A 25,861-nucleotide genomic window follows, 5' to 3' on the forward strand; every position below is an offset into this window, starting at 1 on the left:
AAATAATGGACCCTTTTATAAATGGCCAGGGAGGAACATCCATGGAGGAGAAGGAACTGACCCAGGGAGAATCCTTAAAGACCTGGCAGAGGGAGCAAGGGACGGGTTGAGGAACAAATCATGTAGGTGAGCTGGCTCTGGATGATGAACAGGCACTTTAAGATCCCCGTATAGTCTACCTAGGTAGGAGAATGCAGTTCTGCAGTTTCAACCCCCTATGTTAGCCTGCTGCCCCCAGTTGTGCTAGAGAACTTTGTCCTGTTATCAGTGCAGATGTAAGTACATACATACATACATACACACACACACACACACACACACACACACACACACACACACACACACACACACACACAATGTTACATTGGTAATGAAAGAAAATTGAAAGCAAGTACCCAGATCAAAGTGACAGTGGCCTCTCTGAAATACTCTTTGTGCTACTATTTGCAATTTATTTATTAAATTTATACCCCGCCCATCTAGACCAAAGTCTACTCTGGGGGGGCTAACAATAATAAATATAATAAAAACATATAATAAAATTAAAAAACAGTATTAATATGGTTCAAAATGGGAAAAATATTGAAGTTATGAAAGGAGGGAAAGCCTGCCTAAAGAGCCAGGTCTTAAGTTTGCTCTTTAAAGCACCCAGCGAGGGAGCCAGACAGATCTCTGGGGGCAGACTGTTCCAAACATGAGGGGCCACTGCCGAGAAGGCTCAGTTTCTTATTCTTTCCCTCCGGGCCTTCTTTGGCGTTAGGCCCCTCAGCTGCCCTTCCTGGCTAGAACAAATGGTTTGGGTAGATACAGGTGAGAGGAGGCGTTTGGCTAGATATTGAGGTCCTAAACCATTTAGGGCTTTATATGTCATAATTAACACTTTGAAATCAATGTGGAAATGAACTGGTAGCTAATGCAAGGCAGCCAGAGTGGGGGAGATATGTTGATGTTTTCTCACCCCAGTAAGAAGTCTAGCTGCCGCGTTCTGCACCATTTGAAGCTTCCACATCAATCTCAAAGGTAGCCCCACATAGAGTGCAATATACATGGAGACATAATCCAGGAAAACTATGACCTTATGCTCAGTTTTTGAAATGGCAAAGCTACCCAAACTTCCAGACTGGCCACTGAATGATTACTCAATCATCCAGATGACGTGCTAGGGAAATAAGTATGCAAATATCCAGCATGGAGAATGAATTAAAGATTTTTAGTGTTAATCAACATCAAGAACTCTTAACTGCAAGTTCCAAATGAGAAGTGATAGACTAACTGAACACAGATGATCTTTGCATCAAGTTTCCACCACCTGAATTGTCTCTCTATTTGTAAGTCTGCTACTTACCACAGTCAGAGATGGATGGGTTTACCAGAGGCAGTGTTAACAATAACTGCACTTGGGTCTTCTGACCTCAATTTGGAGAAAGAGTAGCATCAGCTCCCTTAGCCTGCAAGTGAAAGATGGATGTAGGGAGAGTGTCAGCTGTGGTAACAGGGATGGATATTGTGATTCCTTTGGAAACAGTAAACAAAACCTGAAGAAACTAAAGGCATGTGGTTGTCTTGCAGCATTGTTGAAACTTTATTTATTTGTTTGTTTGATTTATATCCCACCCATCTGGTATATTCTACCACTGGGTGGCTTGGAACATCCTCTGTAGATCCTTCAGATAGCACCAACAGCTGAAGAAGACAACAGCCTCTATTGAGAGCCAAAGGGCTGGTTTGGCTGAACTGAGTGGATGAAGATTGCAGATGGTGGGGTGGTCCTGTGCTGCTTCCCTAAGAAAGCAGCAGAAAGGAGGCCAACTACAAAACTTGATGTGCAAAATATGCATCTAAGTGAAAAGGATCCAGCAGGTCAAAACTTGGACGACTCTGATCAGGCATCAGAAATAGGAACATTGGTAAGATGCCAGTGAGCTGGACGAATAAGAGATAACATAGATGTCATTGTGTCCCTTTTATAATGCTGCAGCTCATACATATGCAGTAAATCTTCCTGAAGTATGAGCGAAGTCTTCAGTCCAACTCTCACGCATAGAATTGATGGTATTCAGTTGGTAGCTCAGCCTCACATCACCACAATTTTTACGTGGCTTCTTTTTGGTTCTTGTGATGCTGCTTTATCCCATGCTAATTAATCCATACTGAAAAATATTGCAGATTTAAAGGCTATTTTAATATTATATATTTAATTTCTGTTTTGTACTTCTTACTTATGTTGTGCCCAAAGTTATCTGCCCTTCATAGTTATACTATTGAATATTTCTCCCCTCCCCTCCCTGATGTGTTGAATTTCCTTCTATACATGATTTATTGTGCTAATTGTAGGTGAAGCACTTGTATAACAGAGGCATTCTTCAGTTAACTTTGAGTTATTAATAAAACTGGCACACTTTAAAAAAACTGTTATATCTGTTTTACTTTCAGCTGTATATTTTCATGAACTTAGGGGTGTGGAGGAAATACAGAAGAAGGAGATAGATGCAAATATGAAAGAAAATGAGAGAAGAGGATTTGGGTTTCAATTTCATGGAGATACCTTGAAGATGAACAATGTGAGTTGATAATTTCAAGAACATTTTGTGTTGTCAGAGTGCAGCTAGATAAACATTTGCCAATGTCTGAATCTTTTCCTTCTCAATTGTCTAAAAAGTATTTATGTTTTTAATACGCTCTTCATTAATTTAAATAAACTGACAGGAACCACAAATCAAATGTTAACATTCAGTACAAAGAGTACAAAGGGTCCAGTTTGTTTTTTTTACATCCATATGAAAAGCCTTTTACCTACTCAGTTCGTTTTCATGTACATCCAACTTTTATTGGATTCAGACAGACAGTTCTATTTTAGTCTTGTATACTATACACTGGCATTTAGCTGCTGTGACTATGAATAGTAATACAATTAGAATGCAGAATATATCTGAAGACAATGGGATTTCTAAAATTTGGCAACTCAGGTTCACCCATTCCTAAATTTCTTAATGTTGTTAAAGAAATAAACAGGCTATTTAAAAATATTCCATTTTTAAAAGAAGAGCAACAGCTACTAATCCAATGCCTTGTTTGGTTTTATACAAGAAACAAAAATTTACAGTCCTGTTGAAAATCCATACATAGTTGTTCATAGTTGTTCTAAGCCTGAAGAAATGGAATTTTATCCATGAAAGGTTACCATTTGTATGAATTTTTTTCAGTGGTTTAATAAAAAGTATCACCCACCCTTACATCTTGGGAACCACACAGGTTTATCGTTGTTCTTTCTGAATTATATGTGATGCAATTAATGGCAGCACACAGCACCACCTACAAGACAACATGGAGTCTCAACACCAGCCATGCAGATCCTTCACATCAAACAGAGTGGCTTACAAACTGAAGAAATATCTTCTTATGTGCACAAGATAAAACATTAATTGACATTAATTTTGGTCAATTAGCTGCTCCTACCTGGTGAATGAACCAAATTATAACCCCTAATTTTTGCTGGAGGCTTTTATGTCTTTGTGGTGTGTCTTTCCCACCCCCACAACCAAAAATAAACTTTATGTTGTTTCAAAGCAGACTATGTACGTAAGAGAGCAATCACAGAGTAACTGGCAGCCTTTTGTTCTTAAGAGCAAGGTGTAAAAGTCTATAACATGCTGCAAGGATACCTGACACAGCCTCAAGAGGACTGGGATCACCTCTGAGACATGTGCCATCAATTTTTGGACTCTTGTCTACAATTTTTTTGAACTCTTCATGAAGGGGTTATGCTAAGACTAAAGAAGTGCCATTTTATCCATGAAAGCTTGCAATTTGTATGATTTTTTTCAGGGTCCTAGTAAAAGGGATGACCTACCCTTATATTTGTCAAATTATAATATAGCCAAAGGTAAAGGTAAAGGTTCCCCTTGACAATTTTTGTTCAGTAGTGGGGGCGGCGCTCATCCCGCTCTTCAAGCCATAGAGCCAGCGTTTGTCCAAAGACAATCTTTCCATGGTCAAATGGCCAGTGTGATTTAGACACGGAACGCTGTTTACCTTCCCACCGAGATGATACCTATTTATCCACTCGCATTTGCATGCTTTCGAACCGCTAGGTTGGCGCGAGCTGGGACAAGTGACGGGCGCTCACTCCGTCGCGTGGATTCGATCTTACGACTGCTTGGTCTTCTGACCCTGCAGCACAGGCTTCTGCGGTTTAGCCCACAGCGCCACCACGTCCCTATAATATAGCCAAACCACCTTCAAAATCCATTAAGACTTCAGATACAACTACCTGATGCCTGCAATATTATCTCACCTCATTCTTACTCATTTAGAAATGAAATTCAGCGACTCATACTACAAACACAACATTTAACAGATGAGAACTAATTCATAATTAGGGCTTCTGTAGCAATCTCACCTGTTCAATACTATCTCATACAGTGGGATGGTTCTCTGAGCTCTAATCTACCCACATTCTTTACAACAGTAGAGGGCAACTGTAAGCCTTAGGTGTGCCTGCATCTCTTAGACTGATCTAATCTCATGCAGCCTTGGCCTAATTTAGTACATGATCAGTTCAAGGTAAGCCTCTCTCCCAGCAAGGCGCGGAGGTAGAGAGAGAGAAAAAAAGTGGTGAGCTCACTAACCTTTGGCTTTGGTCCCATTCATTGTTGATTTCAACCCTGTGTACCACAGCATATGGACCCTGAAAGATTCCTCCTGAAGGTGTCTGACTCTCAAGAGAAACAAGTTGCCTATCCCTTGCTCTACAATACAGTGGTGCCTCACAAGACGAATTTAATTCATTCCGCGGTTAATGTTGTCTTGCGAAAAAGTCGTCTTGTGAAATATGTTTTCCCATAGGAAAGCACTGAAATCTAATTAATGCGTTCCTGTGGGCAAAAAAAGTCAGAACAAAGTCAAATTTTGTTTACAAAGGGTTTAAGTGCTCTTTAAAGCCATACATATTGTGCAGATGATTTTAAAAATTTCAGTTAAAAAACTTTAACTTTTTAAACATCATAGAAAAACATTTAAAAATCAGCAAACATGAGGCAGGAACAAAAAACAGAAAACATTTGTCTTGCGAAGCACGGCCATAGGAACATTTGCCTTGCGAGTCATCAACCCCATTGCCAAAACCATTTGTCTTGCGAGGTTTTTTTTTTTGTTTGTTTGCCTTCGAGGCATTTGTCTTGTGAGGCACCACTGTAGTTCCTTCTGCAATGCATGGCCCATTTTTCAAGCTTCACTAGAGCTTATTCCCATAAATATTCACTATTATTTTCAATTGTACCCACACCTCTCTAAAATTGATCCAACAATTTGCCCTGGTGCAACCACATTAGATATCTCTCAGGACCAATGGCAAGATTCTTCAACTGCTCACCAGGTTTGCTTCTAAGTTTGCCAGGTCAGTTGTATCCTGTTCCCAAAATTTCAGGTCCAGCTCTTGACAAACTCTTATGCTGTCACAGAGTGGGGCAGAACAGGGTTTGGGAGAGGCATATTTGTCCAGGTTTTGACAACTGTTTCAAGGCTTGTATCACATAAGGGCTTGTGAGTCACAATGCTGGCCTTCCATTTTCTGCCTTACTCCAGGTGGCATGCTGAGCCCACTGTTGCTACATCAAAAAGTCAAGAACAATGGGAGATGAAAAGAAGGAGGGCTGTGGCTGGAGGGAGAGCTGGTGAGGCCATTACGACATTTAGAGCAACAAACACAAGCAATTGCACACTGAAACACTGAGCCCTAGTAAGAACTGGGAGTAGGTAAATGTTCAGACTTTAAAGATATCTCCCTAACCCAAGAAATAAAATATTCTTCAGTGCTGCTTATCCCAAGATTTTGATCCCCACTTGGAGAATCATAACAATTCTTTAAATGTAAGGTGGCTTCCCAGGACCTGGCAGCAGCAGCTGGAACTCTTAACATTAAAAAATGTCTGTTTTTTAAAACATAAGACTGTGAAGACTGCCCGTTCCACTTGATCTGGACATTAGCATTTCATGAGCAGAACATTTTTTAAGTGGCTACCTCCAGATATATATATCCTGTTTCCCCAAAAATAAGACCTAACCTGAAAATTAGCCCTAGTATGATTTTTAGGATGCTCGTAATATAAGCCCTACCCCCAAAATAAGCCCCAGTTAAGTGAAAGCCCGCCCTCCACCATTGTGCAGCAACCAAAAGAAAATGACATGATTGTATTTGAATAAATGTAGATGGTTGTACATGAAAAAAATTACATCCCCTGAAAATAAGTCCTAATGCGTTTTCTGGAGCAAAAATTAAGACCCTTTCTTATTTTCGGGTAAACACGGTAGGAATGCAGAATTGCACATATGCCTGTGAACATGAGAGTCCTGTTCATCAATAGTGACTAATTTCCAAGACTAGATTTAGTCTCTATATTTTCTGCCTGATGTTAAAAACCATGTACTGTATATCATCACAACATTTTGTAACAAATAAATCCCTGTATTAATTTTATGTTGTGAAAGCATTGCCTTTTGTTTGCTGTGAAACTTCATCTTCGTCCGATGTCCCCACATTCTAGTGTATGAACACTATTTCAGTGATTTTTCTCTATTCTTGCTAACACTTTCATAAACTGCCAAATGAGTTGCACAGCTTGCTCCAAACATCACCCCCCACCAGCAGAGTAAGCTTCCACATTCAGCCTATTTGCTCTGCCCATAAAACCTAAATAAAATGTTTAAATACCAGTCTGGATACTTTAACTGCCTCCTCAAGTGTTGATGTAGCTCATACTATAGGGTGGAATTTCTCAAAGAAATCCCTGCAGATTTTTGTTTTATTACATCTCAGAAAGATTCCTTTATTCATTCTTTGCATACTTGCCCAGAGCATTTTAGTCAGCTGGGTGAGTTCAGATATGGAAATTCAGCACTGAAGTGGATCATGAAATCCATCATTAGATCAGCCAATATGCAAGAGAAACTCCAAAGGAAGACCACAACCCAAATAAAACTATACTGATGCTGTTTCTTGGGCTGAATGTTTTTGAATGTTCTGGAATCTCAAAACACCAATACTTCAATATTGCCATGTAAAAAAGGGGTACCCAAAATTTTCCTGAGTATAGGATATATTACAATATATTGGTGGCCTAATTAATTTAAGGAGTAGAACTGTAGTTAAGACATTTCCATGAGACAAAGGAAGAAGCCAGAATGGTAGGTTGTGGATAGGAAGGAATGTGATTTATTGGTCAAAGAACAGTGGTTCCTGGAAGCTCGTTTAGAATGTGAATTGGACTCTGTCTGCTACTTTAATTTCTTTAAAATGGAAAACATGAAGATGAACATTTTCTAACGCTAGACTTTTCCTCTCCTTAAGTTTGCCTTTCAAAAGGCTCCTACTGGAGACTTCACAACACCGTTGCAATTGGTACCATAACCTGAAAAAAGATAAAACAGTTCTGATTTGTTGTTCTGGATTTGTTACTTGTAGGGAAAATCCTATATCCAATGATAAATGACAGGTAATTTTGTGTTTTCTTTTCTTTCCAGATTAGAAGGGAATAGTTTTCATGTTGCCCATATTGTGTATAGCCACCCAATTCAGATAAACATTTTAACAAAATCCTGCAAAATCTGTCTGAGCAGAAACAACAGTGGCAGAAAAATGTATGTTTACCGCAATGCCTGTATCATATACTTTTCAACTCTCTGTAAGATAAATGATATTTGTTTCTAATCTCTTAACTAAATCCAACCAAATTAACTCTAACGAGTCCCATAAATTTCTATGGGGTCTACTCTAGTTGGAGCTAACATTGGATTTAGTTCTTTATTAACTTGCACGGAACCAGTTGCAACCCTTTCCCACTTTCCATTATAATTCTGTGATCAGATACAGACTCAAACTTTGGAAAGTTACTTTTTAAAAGTAGTTTGCATAGCCAGTTATCTAAACCACTGAGCTGTACAGACAGCACAATGATTTAAATACCTAGATCAGAAGTGAGTCCATGAAGCAGACCCATTGTTTTTTCTTTTCAAATGTGAGGGCTGCAGAGTTAAATCAATATATTTTCATACAGATGTTGTTATGTGCCATCAAGTTGCCTCCAACCGATGGTGACCCATGAATGAATGATCTCCAAAATGCCATGTCCTCAACTGCTCAGCTCAAGCCTGTGTTTTTTTGTTTTTTTTGTTTTTTTGGAGGGGGAGCCAGTCCATCTCATATGTGTTCTTCTTTTCCTGCTGCCTTTCCACCATTTTTGTGTTTTCCAAAGAATCTACCTTCTCATGATGTGCCCAAATTGGGACAGCCTCAATTTTAACATTTGTTTTAACATTTGTGCCTGTCATACAGATACTCTAAGTCAAACTGGTCAGTATCTGATTGCTAGTTTCAATTATGATTCCACTAAATCAATTACTGTGTGGTAAGTCACCACTGAATAACCAATGTGAATGTTACACTAGGACATGGCAGACTGGGGTTCAATGCCCAGCTCAGGCGTGGAAACTGATAAAACCATTATTTAAATATCTTACCTTAAAAGCCCTTTTAGGATCACTACAAGTTGGTTCAGGCACATTCTACACACACAAGTCAACATTAATGTAAATTCCATTGGGTTAATCGGTCTATTCTGATCAGAACTAGCAAATGGGTACTGGCCAGAATCCAGCAAAGATTTGTGTGGTGTGTGGATATATAATATTTGTATGCAGCACTGCCAGGGCTCAAGGTGCCAGCTGAGGTCTCTCAGAACTCCTAGATTTTCCAATCTCAAAGCAGGGAGGCAAGTGTCAGCGTGAGTAGTGCTGGAGGAAGAGTCCATTTGACTTTTGAGCATGAAGTAATGCTAAAACCTAGGCAGCCATCTCCACCTATTCACAGAGGGCACAAGGGGTCACTGGATCAGTGTCATGTTGTGCTTTAACTCTCAATCACTGTCTGTCTCACCTCAGTGTCATCACAAGGGTCTGTCTCAGGTTTTGGGCCTGAAATCTCAAGAAATGAAATGCTGTAGTCCGAGAAGCCACGTGTGCATGTGAAATATGGGGACATCAAAGGCAAACATAAATCAAATGGGGATCTTTCCACATTATGGCCAGGATCAAAAGACAAGCTCAGTTTCTTCAAGGAGATTCTGCTAGTAATTTTATGATTCCTTTTTCTTGACATTGCTGATTCCCAGACTCGGACTGCAGACTATTTTCAAAACTCCTCACAGTACTAATGTTCCTATGGGCTTATAATGCATTGGATTCTGGCCTGCATTTCTTCAGTGCACAGTACACAGAGGGTGTCTTAAATGTATACTTTAAAATATGGCATATGAATGCAAAGTGTTTGCAGGGTTGGATACTGCTCCCTTTGATGTGTGTGCTTGGTGTAGTCATTTTTTTTCCTGCATGGAAAATGCCTAAGCATGAGACCTTACCTGGCCTACCTGGGATCAGAACACAAGAAAGAGAAGTACTCAAAATAAGTGTTCCTCAGTAGCAGAGCTGGCACAAGCTTTCTTCTCACTTGAGGTGGGAAGCGAAATGTTGACAGCAAAAGCACAGCCTTTGTGCTCACCTGTGGCCCTGCTGCTGTCTGCACCACCACCATGCACTGCCTCCAGGCTTCCTCCTGCACTATACTCAGCTAGACCTGTAGGAGGCATGAGGAGAAGAAGACACTGGTGCCTGGCCTTTTGTCTTCAAGTGACTGCACTGATAACGTGGTTCCATCCCTCCTGGGTGAAGGCATTCATGGGAGAGATGGCTGAAAAAAATCTCTGAAAGGAAAAAAGAAAGGTTGCTTCCTGATAAAGCTAGAAGATTGTGGAGGGACAGTGGAGAGGGACTGGGATGGAGGACAGTGGTTAGTATTTGGAGGAGTCTGATAAAGCTTGCAATGACAATTTGGAGAAAGCAAGGAGGAAGGAGGTATGTATACATACATAGGTATTTTGGTTGTGGCTTGTGTATGTGTGTGTCAGAGACAGAGTTTGGGGTGGGAGGATCCAAAAAAGATTGATAAACCAGTGGCTGGATTGAGTGCTGAGGAGTCTGGGCTGGGAAATGGAGAGATTTGGAGTGGAGGGTGATGCTGTGTGTGTGTGTGTGTGTGTGTGTGTGTGTGTGTGTGTGTGTGTGTGTGTGTGTGTGTGTGTGTGTGTGTGTGTGTGTGTGTGTGTGTGTGTGTGTGTGTGTGTGTGTGTGTGTGTGTGAGAGAGAGAGAGAGAGAGAGAGAGAGAGAGAGAGAGAGAGAGAGAGAGAGGGAGGGAGGGAGGGAGGGAGGGAGGGAGGGAAAGAGAGAGAGAGAGAGAGAGAGAGATCTGATCATTGTTTGGGGCCTCAGGACTCACCTCTTTCCTGCATTTAGGCTCTGAGGCAAGTTATTTGTCCTAAACTAGAAAGACCAGTGACTTGCCAGTTTGCTTTCCTATGATATCACAATTTGCAACAAGAGAAAACTGCCATTTTCTGACAGCACCTGTGATACTTTCTCAAATTTCAAAACGTGCCAACTGGTCAAAAAAATTGAAAAACAGGTTGAAAAAACCTGAGACTAATTTTTATGTTGACAGTTGAGGAAGAAATAAGTCCAAAAATAGAGAAGCAAAATTTTGGAGGCCAATGGGAAAACAGAAAGTACATTAAATGTATGCTTAAAGAGGAATGTGAGTAACTTCGTATTGGGAGGCATCAGTATTCGGATGAATTGTGCTAATGTGAGTGTTTAAAAGCCTGTAAAATAAAAGTGCTTGAGGAAAAAGTTGGCAAGGAGGCTGAAGGCTAAGGATGCAATGAAAGAATGTTTTGAACCAAAGATGAGAAGAAGTACTAGGCATGAAAGAACTAGCAGTTGTACCGTAGATTGGAGGGGGCAGTCAATTGTCTGCACTTGAGCTGAGGTACATGGAAGAAAATGTTGAGAAAAAGCCAGGAAACGAGTCACTTTTGAGGTTATGAATATCATACTGCAAATCTTAAAAACAGGAATGAAAGGTTAGCTAAAAGGAAACTTACTTTCTTATTCAGTGGTTATCTGGTAGCAGTTTAAAACTGACTTTCACAGCACCATTAAATGTTTGAATAGATGCTATACATGCAGGGCAATTTTAGAGGGTAACAACAGCTAGATATTTCTCTTTCTCTTTGTTCGTTTTATAAGGGATGCTACTGACATTTTTTTTCAATAGTTTTGAGCTGTTCTGTCTTCACAGTTGTCTCCTGTATCCTGTTAAATTCTCATGTTTAATTCTCATTTCATCATTTAAAACATATTTTAGGAATGATCTCCTTTCATTCAAATGTGCCCAGTGAGTATTTATTTTATAACCTCCATAAAGCTGGTGCCTTATATATGAATCTTCATTATGAAACACGTAAATTGGCATTCATATAAATTCCCATTTTTGAATCTGGTGATCCTGACCTACCATGGCAGCAAAAATCCTTGAAGATTTCCACTGAATTAGGTAGCTGAATTCCCTTCCTGGGAACATATTGTCTATTTTACTTCTGCTTTTCCACATGTTCATCTAGTTTCATGTTCTCTCAGAACTATTTTCCTATGTTTGGTGTCTGAGCTTCCAGATCTTAATGGGAGAGACTGTATGATATTGGGATCATCACATATTATATTACTAACTGTTCTAGTTTTGCCTTTTTCTCATCATTGGAAGATAAAGATCACTGCCAGTGTTCATTTATTTCACTTTTGTTGTCTTAGAACAAAGTGGGATATCTCTCATTTTTCGTATTTTACAGACATTCTGATATATATTTTAATTCTTACTTTAATTTTTGACCACATTTCTGTCAAAAGCACAGTTGGGAGGGAACCATTTAGTTTCATCACAGATGGCAAGGATTTGATGCTGCCCATTGCTTATATGGATTTCTGTGGGGACATCCCATTAAGCTTCTCTGAACTCAGTGGAAAAAAGGCAGACCAGGAAGAATGCTTAAAGAAGACCAACAGATAATCATATAAAAAGACAAGAAGAGTTATACTGAATCAGACCAAAGGCCTATCTAGTTTCACATTCTGCTTATAATGTGGTCAACCAGTTGCTTATGAGAAGCCTGTCAACAAGATGTCAGTGCAACAGTATCATCTCTCTGTGTTGTCCACTGACTGATACATACAGGAATATTGCCTCTGATATACATAGTTTGTCCTTTGTTTTCAGAGAAGACCATTTCCACCAGATTTATCATCTAAGAAAAAAAAGGTGAGTGATCAAGGTTGAATAGTAGCATGCTGATGGATGCTCTGGTGACTAACTAGCCCAATACAAGCCCAGAAGATACAGAAACAATCGGGACTACTTAGCTGATCCTGGACTTGTCGGGCAGTTGGGGGTGCTATGTCCTTGTCTTCTTGTTTCCTTCTTTGTGCATTCTTGTTTCTTTTTTCCTCAAAATGTTCACTCCCTTGTTTGAAGGTTTTTCACCAGATATTTTGTCTTGAGTGAGAGCTTCCCAACTGACATGGTCAATATTAAATTCCTTCAGTTAATTTATCTAATCTCATTGTTGTTTGCCACTGTTGGAAATTGTTATTTCATATTAATTGTTTTTATTCTGTGTTTTGTGAGCTGCCCAGAGTAGACTATGTCTAAATGGGAGGCATAGAAGCTCAATAAATAAAATAAAATCAAGTCAGAATCAACTTATAGCAACCCTAATAGAGTTTTCAAGGTACATGAGATATTTAAGGAGTGGTTTTATCAGTTCCAAACCCCCAGTATGTTTTCATTATTGAATGGGGATTTGAACACTGATCTCCAGAGTCCTAATCCATCACTCTATCCACTACATCACTCTGGCTACTTCAGTTCCTTTGTAGAACTACCCTATTCTGCAGCCATTGCTACATTTTGTGGCAATAAAGACATGGTGATATTGTGTTAAGAGAAATAATTTTCTCTTTTTCAGAATAAATCTAATGAAATTAATTGGCAGGAGACTGAGGAGAAGCAAAATAATGGACTTCATCATCCAGCCCATTATAACTTGCAGAATTCATTGTCAGAAGATGTAGTGATGGACAATAGTTCACAAGTCTTTAAAGAAATACAGTATAAAGGCCTACAGTGAGTAACAGAAAAATGCCCATTTGCTGTTTGATAGTCATGGTAACTAAAATGACATTTCCATGTTCTAAGGAACTCTAGTGTGATTCTGATCACCTATTGTTAGGACCTGGCTATGCAAGTGTTAGAGACATTCTGAAAACCAGTGACACTTCTTTGGCTGCAGATACATGTGGGAGGACAAAGATCATCAAAGTGCATGCTACTGGCCATACTGGCTCTCTTCTACCACCATATTTCAAAAAAGTTGTCTCCTTCCCTCCCTCCCTTTCCAACTTTTGTCCAAACATCAAACTCTACCTGAAAAATGATATCATTTTCAGATCAGAGTTTCTAATTAGTAGCAGAGCAATTGTGTGCGTGCGTGTGTGCCTTTTTTCTCTTAAAAAAACTTGCACAACAATAATCTTTTAAGAGTGGAGGCTGTAATTGTGCCAGAGGAACAGTTAAAGATCAGCCTCCAGAACCTTTGAAAATGCTTGTCTCTTGGATTTCCACGGTGATACAATCTAATATATACTGGAGAAGAGGAACTGTCTTCTGTTCTGCTGAGATATCCACTTTATCTCTTGATTTTACAATATTCATGAATCTTAACCAGTTCCTCAAACAACTCTGAAAAGTCAGTGTTGTTCATAGTTTATGATCATCAGGGAACTGTAGTTGTGCTCTACAAATAGTTTCTACTCTTCTTAAAGAAGCTTGTGGCCTTTTTGGAAAAGAAGTTCCACATATTGCTTTTCCAAACAAAGGGAATGTATCTTCAGTGCACAGTTATAGTATTCTATTTGGACATATACCATGCCAGCTCCCAAATCCTGTGGGAAGATTTAAAAATTAGTTTAAATATTACATCCATGTACTTCTGCACTCCTGTGCCTGCCATCTCTTTGTGTGTGTCCCAATGCAAACAACAACAAAACAAAACCCTGTAGCAGTCTTTGTAAGTTATAAGATCCACATTTTTCCTGATGTGAATATTAATCACTACATGGGAGAGTCACTTGATTTAGTATGCAAGCAAAAAGTGTAGAAGTTTGAATAATGTTACAGCATTAAAAACAAATGTTTCTTTCAGGCAAATATATCAGGGCAAGTATTAATATCCTATTGGAGCTGGTATTGTTGGGAAAAGGATGTAAGACTAGATATTGTGAGCCTGCTAAACTCTTTTGTATTGCTGTATTCTTGGGAATGTGGTAAAAAATTCTTAGTTATGCCATATTAGCCAAAGCGTAGTGCCAATCAATTGAATTTTGCCTGTACTTGTTTAACAGGGAAAGAGAAGTCTGTCTCTTTCCACTCAAGCTAACTCCTCCATTCACTTCTAAACGTAATCTGGCATTTCAGTTTTCTCTGTTTGATTATAATATCCAACATTTTTCTCCCACTCTTCAAATTCAAGGCTATTCTGAAATCAATCCTAACTGCAGTCTCATTTTTATGACTTCATTTCATCTACACTGGGTTAGTGTAATTTTGTCCCAGTGGGACTGCTGGAATCTTCCATTACAGAGTTTCCAATTAGTGCATTAAAAAGCTGCCAGACTTTACGTCTTCACTCTATCCCTAGTGATAAAATGGGGAGACAGAAAGAGAGCAAAGTAGTATATTTAACAGCAACAGACTAATCTGTCAACACAATCTCATTTTAGCAATATGCTTCAAAGTTATTAATTACAGTGCTAAGGCAAAACTCACTCTTGTTCCTCATTGTTTTAACAGGCTTCCTACCACCACCCTCTTCTCTTACAGGAGAGATTGTCATATTGTGAATCACATGTTTAAATTCTAATAATTATATACAGTGGTGCCTCGCTTAACCGGAGCTCCGTTCAACGACGAAATCACATAGCGATGAAAATTTTGCGATCGCTTTTGCGATCGCTTTGCGATGGTCTGAATGGGGTTTTTTTCGCTTTGCGATGATCGGTTCCCTGTTTCACTTACCAATCATCGCAAAGCAAAGATTTTTTAACAGCTGATCGGCGGTTCCAAAATGGCCGCCGGGTAAAAAAATGGCCGCCCGCTGTGTTTAGGGACGGATTCCTCGCTTACCGGGCAGTGAAAATGGCCGCCTTATGGAGGATCTTCACTTAAAGGTCAGTTTTAAGCCCATAGGAACACATTGAAGGGGTTTCAATGCATTCCTATGGGCTTTTTTAAATCGCATAGCAGCGATTTTTGCTGCACTGAGTAACGTCGCTATGCGAGGCACCACTATATGTCATTCAGATTTGTAGAAGAGGATGATCTCATATTTTTCACCTGATTCATGCGGATCCTCACTGTAGATTTAGAGAGTTTGTTGGAATTGTGTAAATGACATAGCTGAAAGGAGATAACATGGAAGAAAGGTCTATGTAATCTTTCCTACTGAAATAAAGCTGAGGGCAAAAATGGCTTGGCCCTTGATATATGCCTAAGCTTAAAAATAACTTGTTACAAACAAGTTCTTTATATTAATAATTTTAAAAAAAACACCAAGGCATAACTGAATTACATTTCAATTATAAAGTGTTAACTCAGAGAGCTCACTTCACTTCTTTTGCTTTGTAACTGTAACATTACAGTTTCTTTTAGAGTTACAGGATGCATGCTGCCTCACTATTTGCCTGTAGCGTTAAATTTTTTAAAAATGTAACAAAAAAAGTAACAGTCATTATTTTTACTTAACAAGAAAGTAAAGTGTTGCTTTGCAATTGTAACATTAATGGTTTTATAGTGGTCACTATTTTTCTTTGATTCCCATTACTAGGTACTTTGCAGATAAAGTGTCTGAGCTCTGATATGAAAAGATGGTAGAGGTTAAACACATTTAGTTTCTGGTTCTTGGATGGACCCCAGTCATGAGATCTGTAGATTCTTCAGGATGTCTGATGAAGGATGTCAGTAGTGAAGACGATTTTGGATTGTTGTTTTTTTTCCTTTTGGTGAAGGAGATCATCAAGAAGATACCATAAACTTCAGCCTCTAGCTCTTAGGAAGGGGTATGCAAATACTGTCTGCTTCAATTTCATCTGAATTATTTGTCCTACAAATTGTAACCTATTTACTTTGGGCCAATATGTAGCCCATCTGATTTCATTTGTGCCAAATATTTTAAAGCATTTATACATATTTGTATGTGTCTGATTAGTGAAAAGACATGAAAATAAATATGGGTCAAATAAATACCTGGGATGGGGTGAAACTCAGTTGGGGGTGGGGCTTGGATTGGCAGTGCATAGGAAGGATGGTACGCTTGCTTGTTTGCTGCAATGTATTTCTCAGGCAGAGAGGCTGAAAAAAATCCAAGAAGACAAAAAAGTTGAGCCAGGCATGCCTTATGGTAGCTGAAAACTGCCCTGTCTAGAATACAGGCAAACATAATTTTTAAAAAAAGAAAAAGTGCTGCAAAAATAAAAGAGGTAGGAGGAGTTGTGAAAAATGGCAGACAGGGGAAGGCTAGGATAAAATATATCTTTGGTCCTATTCTTAATGCTACTGGGACCCAATCCATTCAAATCGCATATGAGAGTCTCAAGTCATCCATGGCACAAATTTCACACAAATAGGCACTCAGTCAATTGGACTGAGATCTGCAGCTGCCTAAAACAAAAGATGAGAAAATTGTACAGGGTACACCCACACTAGTGAAAAGTAAAGCAACAAGAATGATAGTCCCTGAGAAATTAATAGCCTTCCATTGACTGCCAGGACATGAAATGGCTGCCAGTCATAGGGACAGGGAAATTGAGCTGTCCCACGGGACAGTAATTGGGGTTTCCAGAAGAGCATCAACTTTTCATCCCTGCTTGAGTTGTCTGTCTCCTTCTGGTTTGGACTTCCTGGTTCTTTTATTTTGAAAATAATATTTTCCAAGTGACACTTGCTGGCACCAATCCCCACCCCCATCCCAATTTTCAGATTTGTAACCTTTATTGATTCAATAAAGGAAGCCATGACCTGTTGACAACAGGACCTTCTGGATGTTAAGCTCATAATTTGCCAGAGGTTGGAAGCAACCTGATGGCACATGACAAAAACAGTGCTTTGCAAGAAATCAGAAGGAGAATCTCATTTGCAATCTGATAGGTTTCTATTCACTCATTTGCAATCTGATAGGTTTTTATTCACTCACATTGAGCTTAGCTCTGGATGGCAAGTTTATGACGTACTGTCATGGCACAACTACATTTATTCACAACTTTATTAACAATTAGGACATAGAAGGCATGTAGATCATGCAGTGCCTCCTAGAGATCATATAGAATAACAGCTGACATAGACTACCTAGTAACTCAGTGGAGTTTAGAATCTTCCAAATCCTAGACCAATATTCTAATTGCTATACCAGACTGTCTTGCAATCAATGCTCAGAATGTTATCTTTTAAAATTAGTGTGGTGTATTACTCATTACCTCTTGGCAGCTAGTTTGCTGCTCCAATCAAGCAAGTAATTCATTGCCTTTCATGTCATTAATGTATTGTCATTACTAACAAGCTGGAAAAAATCAGGGAAATATTCTGTGGTTCCCTATAAGGGTCAATTCTGATGTTGTACCTTTGCAATATTTATAAAAATAGAAACAAGAAAAAAACCCAATTAATGGCATAAAACCTGAAAAATTCTTGTCAAGATGCCCTTAGAAAGTAACTTTTGAAAATGATCATACTGGGCTGCTGCTACCACATCTATGCAAATAATGTGTATATTAAATATAAAAATGCATTCAATATCACATTTAGTTTGACCCAAAGTTAGGTCATAATTGAACTGCAACTGAATTCAAATAACAAATAAAGTACATTGATAAAAGATAATTATAAGAAATGTTTTATAGAGATACGGAGGGACTTGGAAAAGTGGGACAAGCTACAACTTAAATAAATAAACTTTCATTGATGGGAAGAAAATATGTAATTAAAATGAATTTGTTAGCTAAACTGATCTTTATTTTTCAGACAATACTAATGTTGCTAAAGCAAACACTTCTACAGGAACTCAACAGAAAATTAATGAAATTTATTTGGCAGGAAAAAAACTGAGGATCAAAATGAAGGCATTACAAGACTCTAAACAAGGGGTGGGTTTTGGTCTTCCAGATTGAAAAATTTAGTATAGAGCTTGTGTGTTGGTATGGATTAAAGAATGGATTACTCTGGATAATGAGAGATTGCTTATACTGGAGAGGCATGACCTTAAACTAGGATGGCATGCCTTTATATGGTATGAAAAAGCTAAAGGGTATAAAGTTTTCAATAACCATATGATAAGAAAATCTTTGTTATGTACTTGGAACAAGATACAAAAACAAATATATAATAAAATACTGGGCTGGGTGTCACCATTAGAAGCATTTACACAACCTGCCTTAATGGACTCAATAAGACTGGCAAGATATAGAGATTTGCTTAAGAAAGAAGGGACATTGAAGACTAGAGAGGAGTTAGAGGAGAGAGAAAAATGTCTTTAGATTGGTTGATGAGATTACAATTATACTCCAGGTATGCAAAAGACAAAATAATGGGTTTCTATGAAGAACAAACATTTAATAAACTATTATTAGAGACAAATGATTAAATAATTAAAAGAATGTATGAATATCTCTTAAATATGAAAATGGAAGGTGATATGGTGAAAAACTGTATGATAAAATGGGCACAAAATGTTGATCCTAATATTGATTTAGAACAGTGGGCACAAATTTTGAAGAATAATATTAAACTTACAAAATCAGTAAACTTTAAAGAATATATGTATATATAAGATGTTTTATAGATGGCATATGACTCCAACTAAATTGAAGGAGGAGCTACGTCCTGATGAAGCTAGCAGCTCTTGGGAACAGCTCCTGGAGAAGCTAGAACCACTTCGGTCTGGGATCCCCCTAGAAATGGGGGAACTGAGGGGGGTCAGGAGAGACCCTTCTGCAGCAGTTGGTGAGCTACAGAAGCTAGAAGATGGGGCAGCAACTCAATTTTTCGTTCTTCTGGAAATTCACATGAGCACGGACCGAAGACGGGAGCCATTTTTGGCAATCAGCCAAGACAGCGCCATTTGCCGAGAATAAGAGAACAAGAAGCATGGCGAAAATATATAACAAAGTAAGTGGAAGCCCTTGTTTTATGAAAAAAACCCATTAAAATGAAGAACAAGTGATTGTGTGAAAATTTATGACCGAAATGAGATAAGGAGCGGCGTATTTAGCTGATTCAAGGTCGAGTTGATTTAAGGGAACAGTCAGGCAGAAATAGTTCGTGTCTCTATTAAAGAAAAAAATTCCTGGAGAATTAACATGGGACAGGCTTTGAAAGAATAAATTCTGCTGTAAGTTGTTCACTTTGGACTTTTTCTCCTTTTGGATATATATTCTTAGACTGTGTGGGACTCTGTTTTCTGTGGATTTGCTGGGACTCAGATTGCTGGACCTCCCTTTTTGGGGGGGAGGAGAAAGAAGCCTTTGGAAGTAAAAAAAAAGAAAAACAGACTGTGAGCTGTAAACTGAGAGCCATATGGCTTGAACTGAACTGAGTATTTTGATAAATGACACTATAAAAATACAGTCTTGCCGGGTGAAGGTAACAATAAACTTTGAGAAGAGAAAAGAAGAAACAACTGGTCTGGAGGTTGGCGATGAGAAAAGGGATTGGACTACAAAGACACATGAGAGATTCATGTTTTAAATTCCATTTCTTGTTTGAGTGTGCCTGCTATTATACTGTTAACACTGTAATAATTGTAATGTGAAATATTGGACTCGAGGTTGATCTATATATTATGTATATTTGGGCAAAGGTGAGAGGGAATTCCAAGTGAGGGATAAAATAGTGGCAGCTGAAGAGTATTTTGTATATATAGATCAGATATACAGGAAAAATGGAACCTCTCCCTGGGGAAATCAGAGATCAATGGTTAGAGAGGAAAATCTCCTTTCAAATGACAGTGTTGAAAGAATTTACGCAAGTAAATTATTATCTTGACCAGATGCAAGATGTAATTAAAGCCTCCTAGAGTGGTCCTATGTGATTCAGATAGGCGGGATAGAAATTAAATAAATAAATAAATAAATAAATAAATAAATAAATAAATAAATAAATAAAGACGCTAAGGAAGAAAAAATAGCAGAGGTTAAATTACATCTAAAAGAAATGCCAGAACTGGATGTATTGATGGCAATACCAGATAATATAAAGGGATGGTGTGTCACCCAGTAAGCTACGTAGCTATAGCAGCTAGGAAAACTGAGGCTGAAAAGCGAACTATTGCTTTAGGTGTTGTTTCCCCCTCCAAAATACGGAAGAAAACAGAGTCACAGAAACAAAAGAAACACATGGAGAAGAAGTGAGCAGAATCTATACTATTTCAGGCCTGTCGAGATACTCTCAAGACAAAAGGAGGGTGAAAGAGGGGATATACCTCACAATTGGCCTTGGTGTTCTGATGGTGTTGGAATAACTTAGATTTAAGCTATGTTATAAGTGTAAGTTGAAAGCTAAAGGGGTAAATACATAGGCAAAATAGTTAGAAGAAGAAGAAGAAGAAGAAGAAGAAGAAGAAGAAGAAGAAGAAGAAGAAGAAGAAGAAGAAGAAGAAGAAGAAGAAGAAGAAGAAGAAGAAGAAGAAGAAGAAGAAGAAAGATGAGCTTTTACTGGAATATGAATAGATTATATGTTTATATACTTGATATGAAAAGATTGAATGATTATATATCTGATGTTCTCTTATACTCAAAACCCTTTTCCCACCCCTTCCACTGCCCTTTACCTTTTGTATTCCTTCCCTATTTCCCAATAATTTTGAAAAGAAAAAAACGAAAAAAATGACTCCAACTAAATTGTCTAAAATGTATAAAAATACTCCCAACAAATGCTGGAAATATAAAATGCAGGAGAGTACGTCTTATCATATGTGGTGGACATGCAGGGAAGCAAAAAATTATTGGAGATCAATACATGAAATGTTACAAAAAATTATCTCATTTAAACCAGAATTGTTTTTATTGGATGTTATGATTGAAATTGTAGATAAAGAAATGACATATTTGATAATACATGTAAACACGGCAGCGAGGATACTATATGGAAAATATTGGAAGAAAGAACAGGTACCGTCTCTGGAGGAACTGATAGAAAAGATGCTGGAAGTGGTGGAGATGGATGTACTAACAGAAGCACTAAATGGAAGATCATCTCAAAAAGGACTTTAAAAATGGGAACACATAAATATTTTATTTGCATTAATAATAGAACCTCTTGCAGTAAAAATAAGAGAAAGTGGAAACATTAGAGGACTGTCCACGAAAAATAGACAACATAAAATAAACTTATATATTATAAGTTCCTTTGTTTTGGAGGACCCATTACAAAGAATAGAACACTTAAAATAAATATTGCAGGAATATAGTCAGTATAGTCAGGTTAAAAATTAATTTCCAAAAATCTAACTTATTATGTCTAAATATTCGTATTATAGAACAAAACGAAATTTTAAAAGCATCTCATTTAGAGTTATGTTATTCAAGTTTTAAATACTTAGGAATATGGGTAACAAAAAAACTTACTTAATCTACAGAAACTATAAAAACTATTTAAATTTGCGAAAGAAAAAATGACAAAGTGGGTCAATTTGAACCTATCAATGCTGGGGAGAATCGCTTTGATTAAATCTTATATATTACCAAAATTTCAATTTCTGTTCCAAAATATTGCATTACAGCCAGATACTAAAAAAACTAAACTATGGCATGGAAATCTAGAAAATTTCATTGCAGGAAAGGGAAAGAAGATAAGATTCATAAATAGTGTTAAATATAGACAGGGTCAAAGGGGGGGGGGAATTAGGGATACCACAGCTCCAAAAATATTATGAAGTTTTACAAATAAACCAAATTATTAAACTTATACAAATCAACGAGATTTGTAAGAATTCTGATTGGGTCCAAAAGGAAAGTGAAATAAAAATGGACATAGTAAATAAGTATATTTATACCGTTAAAATAATTAGAAAAGGAGAACAAATACAGAACCCATTCATTTCTGAAACATTAAGGATATGGCAAAAACATAGTAAAACTTTGGGTCCCCCAGTATCCCCTTTATGTTCCCTTTTGGATCATCCAGATTTTAAGTCTAAAGAGAAATATGTAGAATTTAAGGAGTGGAAACAAATTGGAATATATAGAATTATTGATTTATTTGATTCAGGAGAACCATTCACTATTAGGCAAATAGAAGAGAAAACAAAACTAATAAAAATGAAATTGCTACAAATAAAACAAATAAGAAGTTTCGCTATTCACTTACAACAAAAAACTGGCTTTCTAAGAACATTAACTGATTTGGAACAATATTGTATTCAAAAAGATAAAAATAAAAAGAGAGGACTAACCTCACTAATATATAAAAGCATTATTGAGAAAGAATATGGAAAAGGTGGAGGATCTAAAACGTGTGGCAAACAAATTTAAATATTAATATACCTGAGGAAATTTGGACAGGAATTTGGAAAAAAAAATACCCATATAAATCTATATCAGCAAATGTGAAAAAATTGGTTCCAAAGGTAGTGCATTGGTGGCATCTATACCCTACAAAGTTATAAAGAATTAATAAAGATATATCTTATAAATGTTGGAGGAACTTTGGACAAAAAGGAACTCTGGAATATATGTGGATTTCTTGCCCCAAAATAGAAGCATTCTGGCATGAGGTAGTTAGTTGGCTAGAGATGCTGACTAATCAAAAATAGATATCAATGAAACATTATTGTTATTTTCATTATTCACAGGGGGAAATGAGAAACTAGAAAATAAAGAATTAGCTGCAAATATTATAGGCACTGCAAAATCTGAAATCGCTAGAAATTGGAAAAAAGCCCAAGATCTCTCATTACAAGCAGTTATGAATAAGATATGGCATACAATGTTGATGGAAAAAATGACTAATAAAGTTAGATTATATAGAGGAGAAATAAGCCACAGTCAATTCACTGAAAATTGGATGCCTTTATTAAAATATGCCAACAAAATAAACTTCAAGACATGTGGTTTGGAAAACAATTTGGAGCATTTAGATTGCTGGTCAATATTTCTTTAAAATGTAATGGGGAATGGTATAAATGTGATTTGGAGAATTGTGGGGAATAGCTTTGCATATATTATTTGTAATATGACGGATTGTCTTTTCATTTCTTTAGAAATAAAAAAATTAAAAAATGGAAACATGTTTATAATTGGATCCAAAATATGGACTCGAAAGCATAGATAAAAGAAGTATGAGAAGGTCCAAAGGAATGGAGAGAGTTATAAATACAGATAGTCTGGAAAAACTATTACATTGTTTACTTATATGATTTCCCTTTTAAAATAACTAAGTAAGTGGATGTAAGAATACTCTTTCATTCTCTGGAATTGTAACCCTTCCCCACCCCCACCTCCACCCCCACCCCCTATCCATTCCTTCCTTATTCCCTTGTACCCACAGCCCAACTCTCACCCTTATTGAAAATGAATAAAACTTTTTTTAAAAAAAATAATTCAGTTGCAACTGGTGCATTTGGGGTAGGCTAGTGATCCCCAACCTTGGGCCTCCAGATGTTCTTGGACTACAACTCCCAGAAGCCTTCACCACCACCTCTGCTGGCCAGTGTTTCTGGGAGTTGAAGTTCAAGAAAATCTGGAGGCCCAAGATTGGGGACCGCTGGGGTAGGCTAATCAAAAGACAAGAGTGCATTTTAGGATATACTGAAAAGTAGGAAGGACATGGGAGAGATCATTTTACAAGGAGTCTTGGTCCTGAGTTTATGACTCAGAATCTTGCTTCTTGTAAATTGTCCTAGGCATCTACCTAATAGGGGTGTGTCTGGTGTACTGTATAAAATACAGCCAAACCCTCAAATTTGGGTTGAGATGAAGCAACATTTCTTCTGAAATTACCCAAAGTTAAGCCAGACAGTCCTGAAGTTGTGAGGGCAATTCAGTGCCTTGAGAGACTACGGAAAGACAGAGAGTCGATCTCCCCTCCCAAAATTACTACATTGCTTTAGCTTCAGCTTTTCTATAGTATATGGAAAATGTGAGTTGGCAGCAGCAGCAGGAGTTATTTTCAGGTCTCTTTTATAACTACCAAAAAACTACACACACCCCAACAATAACCAGGTTTACCAGGAGCTGTGTTTGCAGAGAGGGACGAATATTTTAAACATAGGTGCTCTCTTTTTTCATTCTTGTCTCAACTGAGATCGAGGTGGTTAACTGAAAACTTTGATATTGCTTTTTTCATTTATTCTAGTTTCTTATCAAATTTTGTCCCCATCTTTTTCTTCAAGTTTCCTAGCTTTCCCCAAAAATCCTTTTTCCTTCTTTATTTCTTGGATTCTTCCTTGTTTATAATTTCCAGTAATCCTGATCTTCCTCTTGATGTTTCACTTGCTGTTTGTCTCTTTGAGAATTAGTCATATATTGTAAGTAATGTAACTGCTCTTTCCCTCTTATCCCTTTAATCACAATTTTGACTCTGTAGGTGTTGAGTTTTGAATGAAAATTTGTCTTTCCCCATCTTAAAATCAATTTTGATATGTAAAAAAGTGCCTATGCCTTCTCCACACCTTAGTAGAAAAGCCCCTTACAATTTATTCTTCTGCAATTTAGAAGACATTTTAAAACATTGTAACTAGTTTCTTCTTGTACAGCAATGGTTCTTAACCTTTTTGAAAGAAATCCCCCCTTGAGCCACTGAGGAAGTTATCATCGCCCCCCTCCCCGCGGTGATATCTTATTTATTTATTTATTTATTTATTTATTTATTTATTTATTTATTTATTTATTTATTTATTTATTTATTTATTTATTTAAGACACTTAAATCCAATGACCCCTGAAAACAAAATTCAATTCCAAGAAAATGAAATGCCCCTCAAAAGTAACATTTAATGATTTAGTTGCAAGTGAATTTTAAGACACAAAAAGAAATATAAAAAGGCATAAAAACAAACCACAATGCAGGAACTAAATATTTCAAGATGAAAACTCTGAAACTAAATTAAGATTGGAGGAAAATATATATCCATGCACATTGTAAAAAGGTTGCAGCCATCTTCACAGATTTGGCTTGCTCCAGCGCCCCCCTACTGCCCCCCTTCTGCTCCATCACTCCCATGCCACCCCTTTTCGTTCTACCGCCCCCCCTGAAAAATGAAATCGCCCCCTGGGGGGCATTATCACCCACGTTAAGAACCACTGTTGTACAGTATCTGTTGCTGTTTTCATAATAGTTGTTACCCAACAAATAGGAAGATGGATCAGGAATCATTTTGGCATCTCAACTATACCATGCCCATCTCTCTAAAATTTGAAAAATGTTATCCTCTCAGATGGAGTGACTGTGTTGGCCACTGTTGCCTGCTCTTTCAAGAATAAAAATAAAAAGAGTCCTTTTATGCTTAAAGGGGCACAGTACCAAATGTTGGGGCAGCATTCATGTGGGATGCCAAGTGTTGTGCCCAGACTAACAGGTCTAGGCTGGTGGGAAGCTGCACAATTGAATCCTGCAGCGTAGTAGTTCGATATGAACCTCATCATGGTGCTGAGAATGACTGGAGGTTTGTCACTGAGCGTGCTTCCTGCTATCTCCCTATTAGTTGATTGGGTGAAAATGGGCAGGACCAGAGCAGGTCGACCGGGGTGGAGCTGGCTCACCTCCAATCTGCCTGCTCAATGGCTATGCTTGCTAACTGCAGACATTCTTCTCTTTGTATTCGCGAACGCTTTCACGGCCGGGATCTAATGGTTGTTGTGGGTTTTTCGGGCTTCTTGG

At 37.8% G+C, this 25,861-nt stretch overlaps 1 long non-coding RNA gene across 1 annotated transcript; it reads left to right on the forward strand.

Moving 5' to 3' along the window:
* The first annotated feature begins 1,515 nt into the window (after positions 1-1,515).
* On the forward strand, positions 1,516-25,272 carry LOC140708015 (uncharacterized). The gene is made up of 3 exons (XR_012088138.2): positions 1,516-1,907; positions 2,434-2,561; positions 5,584-25,272. It is a non-coding gene; the product is annotated as an uncharacterized LOC140708015 (long non-coding RNA).
* Positions 25,273-25,861: the final 589 nt, after the last annotated feature.

This window comes from Pogona vitticeps, chromosome 6 (genome assembly GCF_051106095.1).
Source record: "Pogona vitticeps strain Pit_001003342236 chromosome 6, PviZW2.1, whole genome shotgun sequence".
NCBI lineage: Eukaryota > Metazoa > Chordata > Lepidosauria > Squamata > Agamidae > Pogona > Pogona vitticeps.